Source organism: Falco cherrug, chromosome W (assembly GCF_023634085.1).
Source record: "Falco cherrug isolate bFalChe1 chromosome W, bFalChe1.pri, whole genome shotgun sequence".
NCBI classification, from domain to species: Eukaryota; Metazoa; Chordata; class Aves; order Falconiformes; family Falconidae; genus Falco; species Falco cherrug.
In genome coordinates this window covers 16,356,380-16,371,098 of record NC_073719.1, presented here as the reverse complement: position 1 = coordinate 16,371,098, position 14,719 = coordinate 16,356,380, and positions in this window count along the sequence as shown.

Sequence of the window (14,719 nt, the reverse complement as noted above, 5' to 3'; positions counted from 1 at the left end):
GGAATTTGGTTTAGGACACGCAGAAGATGTTGAAGGTGTTCATAACAATCTCTTTGTAGTGTTCTTTTATGAACAGACCCATTGTACTTGCAATTTTCTTTCTAATACGAAATTTGTCGCGACGGAGGGAAGACACAGTCGCTCAATATGAGTGATCAGCAGACTTCGTTTATTGTACTTTACAGTCACCTTTTATGCCTTCTTATAATTAGCTCATACATATTACAAAAGTTAAGCTCATTATTGGTTAGTTGCCTAAATACCAAGCCCGCCCCTTGTTTCTCTTCTGTAGTTATCTGTTCCCACCTGCAACATTCTTTTCCCACCAAAATCTTCCTGTTACTGTGTAACAAGGACAGCCAAAGACAGTGTATTTTGCTTTACTTCAGATAAGCTGAGAGCGATGCGCATTTTTGTCCAGCCAGCTGGACTATGTCTATGTGACCCTTTTCAGCTAGCCAGTTATCCACAATTCCCCCGTTTTTATTTTGGGCGGCATAGGCCTGGTTGACCATTTTCAATAACAGCGTTTTAACACAGGAAAATACACAGCCAACTTATAAAATCTCAGTTCAGAAGTATAATACCAGAAATACTTGAAAAATAAAGTTAGCTTGAAGCTTTAATTTAGATGCTCTTTCTGTTCCAGTGATACAAAAAGTTTAAAAACATTCAAAGGTAATTTTACAGTTCTGAACATGGACTAATGCAAGCTCAAAACCCAAAAAGAAACCAAAATGATGTTTGACTAGGAATATTTGCAAATATTTTAGTGGAAAATCCCTGACCATTAACAATTTTCTGTCCAAATAACAGCTGCCCTTATGCAACCAACCAGTCCATACAATTTCTGAAGAATACCTCATTGATATCAAAGAATTAACAAAGGGAAAAAATTAGTTCTAAGCTATATACATTCATAAGTGGATTTTTCAATAGTTACATACAGATTTACACACTAAGCCATAATGGCTTGTAGGTGATACACACAAGAAGAGTACGTTGCTTATCTGTCTGAATGTCTATGCTAAATTTGACAACTATGCCACAAGCCAAGCCTACATGGGTGCTGTGTGTTATGCACGTTCCTTAACAAACAGAAGTATAATAGACAAATTCCCAAGATCTAGTCCCCAACCTAATTATATTATTTTGTAGCCAATTAAGGAAAATAACACAAATGTGCATATCTACATGTGCACACACCTTTTAGTTCAGAACCAATCTGTGATAAAAGGCCTTAGCCTTATGGCATCATCGAATCTTAACGAGTACAGTAATTAAAAATGCAGTCTTACTGTAAGTGCGATTTATGCTGACATTCCCTCAAATGCTACACGTGTTTCTCACTCAACTGCCTCAAGTTAAAATAGTAGTATTTGTTAATATGTATTAAAAAATCATTAATTCTCTACAATAGCAGTTGACTTCCATAACACTATGTAAGCAAAAGAGGCTTAAGATGGGTTTTCTGAATGCTAACAATTTATTTTAGACTGTCTAAACTCAGGTCTTGAAAGATTTCACTCTGCCAGACGTAGAAACACTGTTGCACTCCAGTTGTGATATCCCTTTTCCCAAGTTGTCACATGCACATCTTGCTCAAGCAACATTATTGTTAAAGTTTCTCTCTGCTACATAAAAGCATGTTGCACTTGTAGATATAAAAGACAGCACTCTTACTTAGATTATTACCTTATTACCTCATAACTCTTAGTATACCTTGTATCTCTGATTTCATCACTTCAAAAATTCACCAGAAGCAGATAAAACCACAGCATCAGACTAAACTACACCTTAACTGCTGATTCAAATAAAGGCATTCTCTTCCACATATGCCTAATGCTTACAAATAGTGTTGGCTGGTTTTGATCAAGAAACTATTATTACAATAACGATCAAAAATAATAATCCGGTTTGCAAAATGCCTTTAAGCCAGCCTCCTAGTCCCAACCAATTTCCACATTCAGAATACTGCATAAATACAGAATACAGAATAAATTATCTCCATCAAGGCAAAAAGGCTTCTTTTTAAACACAGAGATGTTTGCTAGTTCAAAGCAGAAACCCATTTCTTGTAGGTGACATCTGAAGCACTTTTTTTTTTTTTTTTTTTTTTTTTGGGGGGGGGGGGGTGGGGGTTGGTGGGTTTGTAATCAATTCCGTATTTTTCCTTGAGAAGCTTAAGCTGTTCCTCTTGTTTCAGGAGAGTTTCCAACTCTGATTTGTCCAATAGGTCCGTATTTCCCAAAGATATCCTACATTTCCTCTGCTGTGATTTTATACGGCAGGTTCCAAATATAAAGGATCCGATTGACCTCTGGGGGCAGCCAGATGTTAGCTCGCTTGGCCGCTTGCATCGCCATGGCGCCGATCGGAGCGGGGGGGGGGTGGAGGGGGGGTGCCGCCTTGGAGAGAAGCCGCGGCCGGGAAGGGGCCTGCCGGGCCGCGCCGCCGCTCGCCGCTGCCGCGGGGGTCCCGGATGCTATCCCATACGCTAATAACCCGAGTAATTCCTTTTTACAATCTATGTCCCGAACGCTCCGCTTTTCTAAAAAGCATATGAGCGAATCGTACGTCGCTTGTCTCTCCATACCTTCGTCAGCGCTGTTGCAGCCTTTGCGAGACTTCGGCGACGCGTGGCCGGCGGGACCCTCTGTAGGTGCTCCCGGGCGCGGGGACTGTGCCCTTCCGCCTCCTGCGCTGCTTTCAGGACCGGTACCCGAATCTCCGTCGAACCGTGGCTCGCAGGTTCAGCCCTCTCTAGGGTCCCTGTTCGGGCGCCATTTGTCGCGACGGAGGGAAGACACAGTCGCTCAATATGAGTGATCAGCAGACTTCGCTTATTGAACCTTACAGTCACCTTTTATGCCTTCTTATAATTAGCTCATACATATTACAAAAGTTAAGCTCATTATTGGTTAGTTGCCTAAATACCAAGCCCGCCCCTTGTTTCTCTTCTGTAGTTATCTGTTCCCACCTGCAACATTCTTTTCCCACCAAAATCTTCCTGTTACTGTGTAACAAGGACAGCCAAAGACAGTGTATTTTGCTTTACTTCAGATAAGCTGAGAGCGATGCACATTTTTGTCCAGCCAGCTGGACTATGTCTATGTGACCCTTTTCAGCTAGCCAGTTATCCACAGAAATTAATGGCTCTAGCAAGGCATCCCGGGAGCAGGTGGTGTGCTGAAATATACCTCGGTGTATGCGTTTGCTCCCTCCTCTAGCCTGCTGTTCAGCACTGTCCATACCCTTCCATGATGTACGCTTCCTACACCGTACTTGCTGTCATCTCCCCTTTTCAGGCAGTCCTGAAAGTCTGCTTTTCTTTCAGGGGCTCAACACCCCCCCCCCCCATTCCTGATTGTCTTGGTCCTTTGAGCATGTGCTGTGGCTGATTCCAGGCTAGGGGGCTGTAGGCTAGGCTGTCCAGGAGCTGCAGGTGAGCCACAAAGGGGAATTCTTGGGCTCGTGCCGTAGCTGTAGTTTGCAGGAATTATTACTTGCCTGGCTTTATCTCTACCTGTCTGGCAGTCGTTTTGAAACATGTACAAACACGTTCCTCTGAGGCTTCCCTCTCTTGTTTCATGGAAAATGACCAGCAGGCTCAGAGGCAGGGGAGGGAGGTGAGGAAGAGAGGCAAGATGGGAGGAAATGAGTGTCAGCGTGTTGTCAGGAATTCTTTTTTCTTTGGAAACAAGGCTAAAGTTGAGGCGGCTAGCTGGTCGGCTATGTATTGGGGAGAGGGTATGTAACCTTAATGGGGTTTTTTTGTTTCTTTGTTCTGAGGTTTATTGATTTGTATAGTTGATAATTTGTGTTGTATTTTGTATTAATCACGCTTGTTAATCGGATGAGAAACAATTTGCCATTCAGGTTTTAGAGTTTCTGCAATTGGCTATTGACAATATAAACCAGAGAGAGGTGAACAGATATGCAGAAAAGTAAGCGGACTTGGAACTCTTTGTATTCTCTACTTAGAAGTTACAAGTTCTTTGGCATCTGTGCTTTAGGCGAAGAAAAAAACCAGTATTGTTGTTCTTTTGACAATAATAGAGATGAAACTTCTCTCTAGGAGATGTATCTTCCTCCTTCTCCTCTCGCTCTTCTCCCTCTCCTGTATTTGCAATGGGTAAGCGACAGGTCCTCTCTTGCCCTTTATTTTGCAGTGACGGTGTTCTGGTAAGACACACAAATACTTGTTAGAGGTTGTTCAGTTAAAACTTGAGTTTTGGTTATGCGTGTATTCCACAGTAATGTGAAGCGTAGCCCCACAACGGACCAGTATGTTACGATATTCCCGACACAGAAAGGTTGCCTTTTCGTGGCTCATTTCATGGCGGCTGTTCTTCCTGCGTGGCTTTATTCAGCTGCGTCATGCTGGTTTTTAGCCATATGTTACCTTGAAGGTCAGGTGCCAAGAAGTAGGTGTAGATGTAAAAATTTCTTTCTTTCAAACATTTTATGTTTGGATTTGGGTTTAAGGAATTTAGGTTGCTTCGGCAAAGCATCGTGATTCCTGCAGCACAAATATTTCTGACTCTAAAAGGGTTGAAATGCCATCCTTGACAACTTGATTTCATAAATCTGGAGAACAGGTACAGTATCTTTCACAAGTAAATGTTCAGTGAGGGCTGGAATTTCCCATTCTATTTACTTTGTTACTGTCGCATAGTAATACATTCTTAAAATCTATTTTTGAGGCAAAGTAGTGGTGTTCTCGTGTTTTCTGTATAGAAGAGTAGCTGCTGTCCACTGCAATCTGCAAAAAGTCATTATGTAAGAGAGTTTATGAGGAGGGAAGCCTCAGAATAGAGTGGAGAGGTGAGGACTAATTGGAAAGAACTCAGATGACCAGAAGTCATTTTTCAATGCTAGCTAGAAGAGCAGACAGAGTAAAAGGTGGGGGATTCGCATCTTTTTGTGTGCGCTGCACTGCAGGCATCCGTTACTAAAAATGCATGGTAGCAATAGATGACAGGCAACAATACTGGAATCTGGTTTACCCTGTGAATTTTTTATATACGTTTTTTTGAATGGTGGTCTCTTCAGAAGCCTTGGAGTAGGGTTCTGCCAGTGTTTTGACTAAGAATTTCTCCCTGTGCTAAAAGCGAAGAACTCTTGACAGCGAGGAGTCATCCTCTTTCACAATGTTGACAGAAGCCAATAGAAGCCAGTGTTGGCAGAAAATAGACTCGTGAATTACTGCTCCAAGGAAAGAAGAAATTTTACTTGCAACAGCTAATGGGAGAAGTCCTTATCTTTTTAGTTGATGTTTTTGAGTTATTTTTCCAGTGGTTGGAGAAAATAATTACGGACTGGAGTTACTGACACGATGAGAACTGGAATTTTGCAGGTAGAAGAACACTGTAGCCTTTCACCTTTCCTGCTTCTTCCTTGTTCTGTACCCATCATACAGAAATGTCAAGATTGATTAAACCCTATGGAAAAGGGTTCTTAGGGGCTCCAACGTTGTTAAAATCTTACCTAAAAAGGGAGACTTCAGGCTCAGATAGCTGCTGCTGAAAACTTTCCCGTTGACCGTGATGGGCAAGGCTGCAGAGGAGTTAAGGGTTGCTTTTCATTCTAGCAGCATGGCGCCTAGTTTTGAAGTGACTGCACTCTGAAACAGAATCCGAAAGACGAAGACACCTACGTACTCTGAACAGAGAATGTGACTTGCATCCTTAGAAGGCCCGTACAAAAGAAAACCCTGGGTGCTCGCAGGTCTGCTTTTATCCAGCTTTCAGGCAGATACGGTTGACCAGAAAAGCTGGTCATTCAGCCTGTGCTGTGCACAGGGGAGGTGTCACAGCTCTCCTGCATCCACAAAATATCTAAGTCTATCTTCTAAGCAAAATTGTGGTGCCCATGTTACATGATGGGAGTGATGGCGCATATCAAGTTGTATGGTAGGAAGCTGCCTGCATTTTTCTGTTTGTGACCTGAGTGAACACTGGTGAAGTGACAGAAGAAGTCTGGTAAGCGTACCTTCATGGAAGCAGAGTAGGAGCAGCCCCATCTGTCTGACCGACTGACCACCCGCTGCTGTACTTGGGTGGAGAGGCTTCTAGGAGTAGCACATAGACAATGAAAGTTTGTGAAAGGAGTCACCTGCAGGAGAAAATGCCAAAAGCGAGGTTGGCCCTGTGATTCATCAATAGTAGACCCTTTTGTATTTTTATGATCTTCTGGATTTTCTTCCCGTCTTGCTCGCTTTTCTTGTGCGAAGAATGTTGCGTCCCTCTCTAGCAGCAAAGCTTTGTGCATAGCCATCTCCTGCTGGAGAGGAGGCAAGAGGTGGCGATCCAAAGGAAATACCGTGGTATGTTGTGTGCTGGGTGTGAAGAAACCCTCGAATTCAACACTCGCTCCTTAGTTTGTCCTCAGCAACAGAACCGCTGTGCACCTTTTGGGCGCAGGGGTGATGGGGAAAAGCAGAGTGAAATAGAAGGGCTCAGTGTCTCCCCTCTTCCTGCATTTGTAGGTGCCCTGACTGCAGTGGGAGCAGAGGAAGAGGAAGATGCTGAATCTCCCTGGGATTCTGAGGTATTCCCTGTGAAGGACACCGGGGTTCCCAGTGGGGCGGGGGTGGGGAGCGAGATCCAGAAGCACTCGGAGCTTGGGCCCTGCCGCGGCTGAGGCTTATTTCCCCTTCTCCTGGTTCTGCTGTATGTTTGTAACTGGGGGCCCTTGAAATACTTGTGCTGTGCGCTAGCTGCTCAGCGAGGCTTGGGGTGAAGGTAGGTCGAGCTAATGATTTGGGTCTCGTGGCAACTGGCCCTTGCAGTTGGGTTTCTAGTACAGTATTGCGGCAGTGAAGTTTCTTGCTGCTTAAAATAGCCTGAGCTTCTCAGCGGGGCTGGCGGGATTGTTGCTTTTTCACCACACAACTCTGTTCCGCTGACGTGTTCAGTGGTTGCCCTTAGGGTCTGCAGCCTAGACGATGAGCTGCTTTGGGAAAGAGCCTTTCTACCTTTTTGGCCCTTTTTGAGAGTAATGTTCAACAGAGATACCGCACGTGCTGGCTGTGTTTGCCCTTTTAGTTCTTCCTGTCTGTGGTAATGGGTTAGAAGAAAGCGAGCAGAGTCTGTAGCTTACGCCCTCTGACTTTTCTTGTGAGGAAGAAGGAACTCTTCCCCACCCGCTTCTTAAAAATACAAGGCTCAAATGCTGCTGGGTTGTTTTGGGTTTGTTTTTTTTTTTTGTAGAGCCTTGGTTTCTGTAAGCTTTGTCTTGCTTGTCTTTGTTCAGCCCTTGCAACCGGGAGTAGCAATGTGTTCGCTCCCCACTGCAGGACGTGTGCCTGGGGAACATCAGCACAAATTTGAGTATCGGGTACGAGTTCAGTCGAAAGTTGGGCCCCCCCCAGACCTGCGGTTACGGGTTCGCAACCCACAGCTCGAGTTACCGTGTTAATTCTCTCTTGCGGCTGTGCAGTTTGCCAGCGTGACAGACTAGTTTAGATGAGTTGTGAGGTTTTTGCCCAAGATCTGAAAACACACAAGTCTGCTGTGATTTTCCAATATACTGTGCCTTGACGTGCCCTTTCCAAGGGGCTGATCAAAGGCTTTTGTGATTCCATGCTGTGCAAGTTGGCTTAGCAGGAACATTTTGCGTAGAAATGAGTTGAGAATTTGTACCGATGCTCACGCCAGTGTGTTATGCTCTACAGACGGATTCTGAAAGCCCGGAAGAAGGATCACCTGGTGTGTTGCTTCCAGCTGCAGACAGACACGGAGCACGCTCGCGGATTGTTTCAGGGGAGCGCCACACTGGTAACTTCGTGGTGGACTAAATGTTTGTCTGTAAACACGTATAGGCTGAAGTGAGCTTTTATCGATGTCTGCCTTAGGAATGCGCTTACGGTGTGGGTGCGCGCTATAGCAGTGAAGTGCTTAGTATTTGTTAATTAACACCAGCTCTCACGGCGCTTGCTGGCAAGTTGTAAGGGAAGTTACCTTGTTTGCGTTGCGTGTGTCCTTTGGATGTGTTTGTATCTCCTTGGGTTCGGGTTCTTGTGGCATAGTGCTGAAAGTGTATGTGGTTTAGGGCTGACCTGTCTGAACACCTGAACGTTCTTGGATGATAACGTAGCAGGAGAAAGCTATGATCTGGCCAAGCACTTTCCCCCCGTCTTAATTTTTGATACCTTGCTGTTATGCTTTGCCTAGGAGCTAAAATGTGACTGAAAGTTCAGGGTTTGTTGTGAAGGGCTTCTGCCTGTAGTTTGTGCCGCTGTCTCTTGAGCATCTGGAGTGTAGAATGGCAGGGAAGTTTTGCTGTTGGCGTAGAACTCTCATCTGAAGGATTTCTCCTTTACTAAACGGTCAGTCCTGCATGTAGTTTTTTTCTTATTTTGTGTTAAGATTGTTGTCACAAGTAGGGTGATTCAAGATGCACTTTAGGTGTAAGTAAGTAATATGAAGTCATGCTGTTTATAAAAATGTGTGGTTTTTCACTGCAGGTGAGAACTCAGGATCTACCTTTCATACGTCATCATCAGGTGAAAAAGAAGACATGAAGGATGGCATTGAATATTATGGTGTGCAGGTATGTAAACCCAAATATTTTGGATTGCAGTCTGATTCAGTAGGCTGTATTATACACTAAGGTAAAGAAAACTTACCAGTCAGTGAATAATGCTTATGGGACGTCCTGTAGGTGAAGGCGGCGTTACAGTCTGAAGGAAAGCTGGATACAGTCTTCTTATGGTGGGGTAAAATCCTTGTCACTATGTCGGATGCTTGCTGTTACACTGATTTTTTTTTTCAGTTGGTTTGCTTAAATTTTGAGGGGTGTTTTTCCTCTTGTGCACTGCTGAGAAACAGTGCGGGCAAATGCGGGTTTTATTGCCTGTGCAAAATGCACGTTCAAGTGAAGAGGGAGATTTGTCTGTAATAGGCTGATGTGTTTGATGAAACATGCCGGTCTTCCTCTTTGTAAGACAAGGATCAAAGAGAACACCTTGAGATGTGGTGACCTTTCTGAGGCTTCCCCAGCCTCTGCAAAATACGCTCTTGTTTGGCCACGCGAAGTGTTTGAAAAGGGTTTTCTCAGAGGGTATCCTAGAGGGGAATAAGGCAGGCGTCCTGCTTGTGTTGGGCGTGCGGGGCAGGGCTGCACAGCGGGGTCTGGCGTCCTCTGGAACACCCGAAGGGACAGCGTAGCAAATGATTTCCACCCCACAGCCGGGCATCACGAGAGAGGGACGTGCCTAATTCTAGGAGGCAAAGCGCAGGACTTAAGGCTGTTGCAAGGCGGTAGTAGTTGGCCAGTGAGCTTGGGAAGGGGGAGGGTGAGACAGGTGGTGTCTGGCTGAGGTGCTCCTTCCCTCTTGTGAGCGGAGGGGTCTTTGCCGCGGGGGAACAGGGCCTGGCTGACGAGAGGAGCGCGAGGAGCGTGAGGGTCTCAGCCCGCTGGGACACCAAGGCTGCAGGCCCTGTTCAGAAGGCAGCACGAGCCGAGGAGGCGTGTGGGCAGGACTGTGACGCGGGGCAGAAGCAGAAACAGAGCGTGGGGACAGGGACTTGAGGGGGCTGGGTAGGGTTAAGGCGTGGTGCGGTTTTCCTGCGAGCTTGGGTTCCTGATTCCTGGGATGAGGGCAGGAGCAGGCAGGTTTCCCTAATAAATCCTTTCCTTTGCACCTTGGAGTGGAATTTATTATTTCTGAAGCTTGGGTGAAGAAATAATCCTCCCTTAGCCAGTTCTCTGTGTGGTGAACGGTAAAAAGCTTGTCATGTTCATTCCCGTTGGGTTAGCTTAGGTGGCCGGGGACTGTGCAATGCCAGACGGTAGAGCGCGATGGAGGGAGGAGGGTGGGTGAGGAAAATGTTGGCAGTTTAATGAAAAATGGTATTAAAGCAATAAACCGTGAAAAATAAACATGCTGTGTGACAAATGCCGGCGGTTACAGAAAGCAAGCAGGCTAAAAGGTAAAAGCAACCCTAATGCCTAGGCAAACCTAACCCAAGAAACTGCTGACTCTGAGTCCTTCTCTTGTTAAGAAGATGGTGTGCAGTGAACCTTTCATTTAGTGTCCCTTGATTTTTGTAGTGAAAATGGCTTTCAAAATGCCTTATTTCTATTATAGGATGAGTTTGCAACAGAAATTGCATAGATTAACTGTAATATTTTTTCTTGATAATCTTTCTGTCTGTACCTGTTTACTTAAGGATAAATATATTTTAGAAACTATCAACTTGATAGAAAAACCAGCACATGAAAATCACACTGATAAGGCAGAAATTTTACATCAGAAATTTCACAGCAGAAAATGAGGAATTGCACAGTGCTGACAAGCAGTTAAGTCCAAAACCTTGGGAAGAAAGATATGCAAGAATGTAAGTTGAAAATGAGAAAAGGGAATTGAAAACAAATTGTAAAAATGTTACAGCAGAGCTAAAGCAGCTGCTTGGTGAAATTCATGAAACTGGGAAAACTCCTTCCCTTGTGGAAGAAATGTCAGAAGATGGCTTCAGTGCTGAGCTGAAGAGTTCTCATGTTGTTTTGTCTCATGCAACAGAATCAAGTAACAACTTAGAAAGTAAAGGTGAATTTGGAGATACTAAACTTATGCTAGGTGGAAAAGTACCCAAAATGGAAACTGTAATCCGAGTCTTGGTGTCCTTTCTGATCAAGATAACTGAAATGCAAACACAGAAGATACCTGGAGTACAGATGAAGAAGATTGCACAACCAATATCAGTGATACAAAGATGCCTCTAGCAAAAGGAGAGAGAGAAAAAAAGCGCCTCCTATGGAAACGGAAGAGAATGAAAATGGAAGTAGTAGAAATGCAGTGGGAGGTCCTGAATACTCCCCGAGATACAGCTTTAAAACAAGTCTTTTGGATGACATTTCTAATATTATTCCTAAAATAAGACAGTTCCTACACGTGGTGAAAATGCACTTCTTGTAACAGAGAGGGAACTTGGAAAAGACTCTGGATTTAGTGATGATGTTCCCAGGGACTGCTTTATCGACAACAAAATAGGAGAAACAGAAATGGAAAGTCTTTTTGCAAGTGCTCAGCAATCATGTGTCATGCTGAAAAGGAATCTTGATGAAGAACTAAACCAAGATACGGGAAGATTTAAGGGTAAGGTAGGAATGCTGCAAATAGTATTCCTGGCTTTGGAGAAAGAGAAGGTACAGCTGCCAGAAGAGGTGGTTCACCTGCTACTCTTTAATCTCGCTCCGGATCAACGGTGCTGCTCACTTTAGCTATTCGTCACGAAGGGGAGATGCTTCCTACAAACTGGGGTTTGTTCTAATTAAATTGGTGACTGGTGAATAAAGAGGGCAGTGGATAGTTGTCTTTTCCCCCATTTTTGGAAAACGGAATGCATTATTGTTCCAGGCACTTGGTTCCAGTGCAAGTAGTTATCTCTTCATTGCCATAAAAAGAAATCCATACAATTACATCAGTTCTGATTCTGAATCAAAGAATGAAAATAGCTTCTGGACAGGGTCTTGACTACTAATTCATGTGCTGTGCTATCTGCGTGGTGTGTCTTCATTGCCTTTCACTAAAATTCCTCTTTCCTGTGAAACCAGTTGTGTTTGTGGGTTTGGGATCTTTTTTTCTTTCCTCTCCTTGTTCGCAGATCCACTTGATTTTTTTCTGGTGGTGTTACAACGAACATTGTGCAGTCCTCCTAACGCTTTGTCCATCAGTAATGTTTTCACTTTTTTCTTGTTCCTGTTTTAAGAGACACTATTGTTTTCTTTCTAAGGGCTGTATTTTTGTTATGTCTTGCATGATGAGTGAATTCAAAGTACTTTCAATGGCATAATACACTTAGTAGTGTAATTTTGTGAAAATGCTTCTCTATGAATTAAAAAAAATCATTTTATATTATTTCAGGGGTAAACCCTGAATTAATCAATCTTGGATGTGGTGTTTCTGTCTTCTAGAAATACATGAAGCTTAACTTTGTTTTTATAGGTTAAGAAGGAAAAAAGCAAACAAAGATGTTCAAAAGTGCAGGCGGTGGCAAAACAGGAATGTGTGGATAAATTAAATAACATCACTAATCGGCAAATGAAACAAAAGATTACTGTAAGGAAGAATGACTGTTTGAAAATGGAGAGTGAAAACACAATAGAAGAAAAAGACAAAAGGAGTTTTTCATCTGGGGAGAGCTCAAACTTGATTAAAGTGCCAATGAAAGGGTAAGCTAAGGAGATAATCTCTAGCTCTTATATGTAGTGCTATGTAAGTGTCTTAGGTTTTCTGATACTGTGGTAGTTGAAGTAGTTTCCTCAGTGGTGAAAGCCATAGTGAGTAGTCCACTGCTTTTCAAAAAGTGAAGAAAAATTCTTCTTAGAAAACACTAAGCTCATGATGGAGGTTCAAATTTATGGCCTGCTCTAAAAAAAAGAAAAGGAAAAAAAAACCAAACAAAAACCCCATCCAAATTCCTGTGATTTCCTTGTCAGTACTGAGGCAAAATGCATCTTCAAAACCAGAAAGAAAAGCAGACTGGGAAAAGCAGTTATTTTTGTAGGAAATGGCCACCTAGAAAAGTAGGAACTTGGGGTTTGCTACTACTCCCTTTTCTAGGTGATTTTAGTGATCTCCGTGCAGTTGGTGTTTTCCTTTTCATTAAGTTAATATGCCCTTTGTCAGGAGAGGGTGATTTGAAGAATCAGTCAGCAATACGCAGGCGAGCGGAGGTTATCTTTATTCGGCAGCGCTGGGTGCATGGGGGATCGCGCCACCAAAGTCATGCACCCCGAGGTGACTTTTCAGTCCCCCCTTGATACAAGCTACTCAGACCTATTCATTAGTTTTCCAAGAAATGGTTTACATATTTGTTACAATTCTGAGAATTCATTTACATATCTCGTGCCTGCACAATGTCCTTGAGGAGTTGTCTCTGCGCAGACTCTATTCCTCAGGGGCCATGTTTAAAGTCTTTGTCTTTGCCACGTTGCACGTACAACAGGAATCTAAGACAGAATGTCCCTTCTGAAGATAACCAACCCAAGGACTTAGCAGTCTGTGCATCCGTCATGTGGCAGTAAGGGTCCTCGGACATCTCCCGACTTTTAACTAAACATAGGTGCGTCATCCTTTAGATAAGTGGTACAGCATTCACTATTCAGAGTTCCCGTTGTTTGTCAGGCAGCACCAGTCCCGCTGTGTCACCACATTTCCTTCTCAACCTGGACTTTGGACAGAGACCAGTCCTGCAGACACCTCGGCAAGGAGGAGCCCTTGATGAGGACGACGACGAGCCGCTTTTGGGTGAGCTCAGCGCTGACTGAAACACAAGCGAAAAGCCCCAGCTCAAACCAGGCCGCTTTGCTTTTCTTGGAAGTCACAAAGCTTCGCTCTGGTGGGTCTCTTTGCATCAGAAACCCTTGTGCTCCCAACGCTGTGACCTGTGTGGGTGCCAAGTCAGAGCAGTCCGTCGCCGCCTGCCTTTGAATTCAAGGTTTGAACCGCGCAGTGTGGCCAGAGCGGGCACATGCTGCGAGAGGTCACGGACCACCATTTCCCTGGCCCTGCGGCTGAGCCAGCGCAGCCCGCTGCTGTGCCGGGAGCGGTGGGGACAGTGCCGCTCTGTCCCCACACAGCTGCCCAGAGCTCAGGGGAGGGGGCGGCCTGGAAGCGCCTGGGCTCCAGCGGCCGGCCAGAGAAAGCCCCCCCAGTTCTCTCGGGGGAAGTGACTGACATGTGCAGGGTTTCTCCTGCTCGGACTGCAACAAGTTTCCCAGGAAGCTCCCCAAGGCGTGGACGTTTGGGTCTGAAGCCCCCCGGGCCGAGAGCAGGCGCTGCCAGGGAGCTAGAGCCCGCGGCAGGCTGGCCGTCACTCAGCAGGCAGGTGAACCTGCTTCCCCGCGCCCCACTCCATCCACCTCCGCCAGCTCTTACTTCCAGCCTGCTCCCCCCGCCCCGTACCCCCATCCTTTCTCCCCGTGCGGCAGCTGCAGCAGGCGCGTACCAGCCTCCCGAGCCCCCGGCTGACGCGGGGCACTGGCACGCTCAGCCGGCAGCGCTGGCCCCGCTGCAGGAGGGCTAGTCCGCAGGCTGCAGAGGAGTCACTCGCTGACCCAGGGGAGGGAAAGCCCATTTATTTAGGCTGTTTGAATTTGGCACGCACAGAACATATCCCAGTAACGCACGGGAGGCTAAGGGGTTTGGTTTGGTTTTTTCTTTCTTCTTCTTCTCTACAGACATACAGGAAAACTCTATGCAACTCCCATGTACACACTGCACAAAGGAAACAGCTTTAAGCAACCACCGGTGAAACGTGGAAGCCTTTTAAGATCTCTGGAGCTGGCACAGGAATGCTCTCCACCCCCCATACAAAAGGCATTTCAGTTTCAGGTCAGACTGTCTAGGTGGTATTTCCATGCATTTCTACAGAATTAAAGAAGCTAACAGACAAAAAGCCCAGATCAAGCCATATTAGTCAGGCTGATTGGTTCTACCAAGTTAGATCCATAGTGATTATGAACAAACGGACCAAGTGACCAAAGACTGGGGCTGAGAATACCACTTTTTGAGATGTGGTTTCTTTTCACTGTACTACCCATAGAACTGGAGCGCTCTGATAGAAGTATCGGCATTAGTAGAAGCCTCAGAAGCATCTGACCCGCTAGTAAGTGTGTATTAGAGAAACGAAGGTAGTTCTAAATTAAACTATGTCAACAGAAAAGTAGTTGATAGAATCCCTCAGGCTGAAGGAGAACTCAAGGCACT